Genomic DNA, 4356 nt, shown 5'->3' on the forward strand with positions numbered 1-4356 from the left:
TTAATTGAATAGACAATGTAGGCCAGAGTCAAAGCACTGGGACTTATGAGTCATTCAGCGTTGAAACGGAAACTGGCAGTAAAAAGGTTTGAAAGGAGTAACAGAAGGAAAACCTCAAAGCAGTTGCACTATGAGCCAATTGGAATGTAAGATGGAAGAGAATATGACAGGAGGTACAGTAAAGGGAACGAAAGAGGTTGAAGCTAGGGGCCAAAGGCACGCTGCAAAGAATCTTAAGTAATGCCTACAGTGCACAGCACGAGGTGCATTGACGCACTAACCCCACTACGATGGACTGATTTAAGACAAGACTGTTCAGTTTGGATATAAATTAAAACGTTTAGCCGTGAAAGGGAATATCTTTTAATAGTCAAAGAGTCGTTTTATATACTCTCTATTTCATAAACACACCCTGGATGACATTATTTTACGATTCTTTATTTTGCGTCAGTTGCTGGTAAAGTCCCAGCTAATTTGTTGCGTCTTTTGAAGTTAAAGCGTTACATTTGCTTTAATGAATATTGTCTTATTTTATTTATTTGTTTATTTATTTATTTTATTTATTTACATATTCATTTTTCTTCGTTGTATTTAATTTATTTGGCAAATTTAACTTCTCTTTTTATGTACTTCGGGGTTTTCTGTTTCTTCGTCTCATGAGGTAGGAATATATATATATATATATATATATATATATATATATATATATCTATATATATATATATATATATATATATATATATATATATAGTGTGTGTGCTGGGGCATATATATATATATATATATATATATATATTATATATATATATATATATATATATATATGCATGGTTACAAATTTATTACGAAAAAACAATAAAATAAAAAAAAATTCCTCACCTGGAGACGATTAAGAGAATAACCACACCCTTGGGAAATCCAACCCTTTTGCATTTACCTACCCAAATACCTTAGCCAAATCCCTGATTAACGTCCAACAAAAGACATCTCCCAAAGACTCTGGGGTATATGAGATCCCATGCCAGGACTGTGACCAATCTTACATCGGATTTACAGGTAAATCACTTCCCCAGAGATTAATACAACACAAACGGTCAGTTAGGTATGGACAACAGAACTCGCTATTATCAACCATATAAATGAACATAACCATAGAATAAACTGGAATTTGTCACGTGTAATTTATAGCAGCAACTGCCGGTACAAGAGTCAATGATGGAATCGGCCTTAATAAAAAAAGAGAAGCAGGTAATGAACATCTCAAAAGGCGGGTGGATCTCAGATGTCGTCGACGAAGTTTTCATTCAACCAACGCTTAAGAAGATTAAAGGAGATTATCAGCGGGGGTGACCTAAATTGGCTTACTTGTGGACGGATCTCTTGGTATAAATACCAACCTTTTCTGTAAACTTTTCTCATTCATATATCCTGAAGAGAGAGACAGCAGTCTCTGAAATATAGTACTTTTCTCTCTACATTTTGGTGTTTTTTTTTATGGGCTCCTTTTATTAGATGGAATTCTGTTGTTACAGACATTTTTACCAGTCATATATATATATATATATATATATATATATATATATATATATATATATATATATATAGATATATATATATACTTATATACATAAATATCATAGCCACAAAAAATTGTCATACACGCCTTAATGTCCTATTCACTGTATACTTTGCAAATGAAATCCCCCTGACTTCAACAACATAAAAGAATCATTAAATAAATAAATAAATAAAATTAATTAATTAATTGATTAATTAATTAATAAGACTCCCCATGACACGTGACTTGCAATCTTACCTGACAGGTAAACACCATTCATGAAAGCATAAACAGCCCCCTCGGATTACGCTATCGATTTGACGCATAAGTCATCAACAGCTTGTGACTCAACTCACAGGAGTAATAATTGATTTCTCTGGGGCTTTCCTGTTGTGAGTGTAGGGGAGGGGTTATACTGACCTATAGTAAATCGTAGCCATTTTTATTTTTATCGAGTTATATTATATGTTATATGTATATATTGTATATATATATATATATATATATATATATATATATATATATATATATATATATATATATATATATATATATGTATATATACGTTATATATATATGTGTGTGTGTGTATATATATATATGTGTGTGTGATTGTATATATATATATATATATATATATATATATATATATATATATATATATATATATATATATATATATATATATATATATATATATATATATATATATATATGTGTGTGTGTGTATATATATATATGTATATATATATATATATATATATATATATAGATATATATATATATATCGAGCTACAATGTCCTTTAATATCTAATTCGCTCTACCTCGGAATTAATATATTTTCATATATGCTTAACCGAAGGGGAATTTTTTTTTTTTTTTTTTTTTTCTCGATAATAGATTTGCCTGGAACAGGGCGCGAACCTATGGATCCTTTCAAACCCAGGAACGTCAGTGAAGCTTTTCCTACTACACCCACCGCGAGAGGTTCTCGCGGTGGTGTAGTAGGGAAAAGCTTCACTGACGTTACTGGGTTTGAAAGGATCCATAGGTTCGCGCCCTGGTCCAGCAAATCTATTATCGAGAAAAAAAAAAAAAAAAAAAAAAATTCCCCTTCGGTTAAGCATATGATAAAATATATTAATTCCGAGGTAGAGCGAATTAGATATTAAAGGACATTGTAGCTCGATATATGTATATGAATCACGGAAATGTGATATGACTATATAGATATATATATATATATATATATATATATATACATATATATATATATATATATATATATATATACTATATATATATATATATACTATATATATATATATATATATATATATATATATATATATATATATATATATAATATATATATATATATATATATATATATATATATATATATATATATATATATATATATATATATATATATATATATATATATATATATATATATATGTATATATATATGTATATATATATGTATATATATATGTATATATATATATATATATATATATATATATATATATATACTATATATATATATATATATATATATCTAATAAAAGGAGCCCATAAAAAACACCAAAATGTAGAGAGAAAAGTACTATATTTCAGAGACTGCTGTCTCTCTCTTCAGGTATATGAATGAGAAAAGTTTACAGAAAAGGTGGTATTTATACCAGAGATTCGTCCACAAGTAAGCCAATTTAGGTCACCCCCGCTGATAATCTTCCTTTAATCTTCTTAAGCGTTGGTTGAATGAACACTGCGTCGACGATGTCGGATGTCCAATTCCCTTTTGAGATGTTCATTACCTGCTTCTCTCAAAAGGGAATTGGACATCCGACATCGTCGACGCAGTGTTTCATTCAACCAACGCTTAAGAAGATTAAAGGAAGATTATCAGCGGGGGTGACCTAAATTGGCTTACTTGTGGACGAATCTCTTGGTATAAATACCACCTTTTCTGTAAACTTTTCTCATTCATATACCTGAAGAGAGACAGCAGTCTCTGAAATATAGTACTTTTCTCTCTACATTTTGGTGTTTTATGGCTCCTTTATTAGATGGAATTCTGTTGTTACAGAACACTTTTACCAGTCATATATATATATATATATATATATATATATAATATATATATATATATATATATATATATATATATATATATTATATTATATCTATATATATATATATATATGTAATAAATACATTTATTCAGTTTAACAGGATCTGTAAATACAACACAGACTCAAACACGACCTGAGGTCATGGCATTAGGAGGGTCCTACGTGACCAAAGCAGATCTAGATTACGCTATGCGCTGTCTGCAGTAGCCTGGTCTAGCTCTGAGCGTTGTCAACATTTTATGTTAATGATAACTTTGCACAACAACTTCCATGGGAAGCGGTTGACCTGTTAACCTACGCCGGAAACTTGTAACTTCCGAGCCGGCGGACTACGTATGTTTTTTTATATGAAATCGCTGAGATAGCTAATGTTCCGCTATCGACGCGATGCTTTAGAATGGCAGTTCCGTGCCAACCCTCAAACATATCGGTCTTCCGACCGAGCTGCATCTCCTAGTATGGAGTTACAGAATAAAGTTGTCATATTTGTTCAACTTATCTGTTTGAATCATCTCCTTTAGTTAAGAAGAACCACTCTACTAAGATATCCCAAGGAGATGGGAGGAACCAGAAATACTTACGAATGACAGTCGTAAGGAGAACACAAAAAAAGTCTATCGCCAAGCGAAGAGACTTAAATGTGGTGGCAGCGAATG

Source organism: Macrobrachium nipponense, chromosome 42, assembly GCF_015104395.2.
Source record: "Macrobrachium nipponense isolate FS-2020 chromosome 42, ASM1510439v2, whole genome shotgun sequence".
NCBI classification, from domain to species: Eukaryota; Metazoa; Arthropoda; class Malacostraca; order Decapoda; family Palaemonidae; genus Macrobrachium; species Macrobrachium nipponense.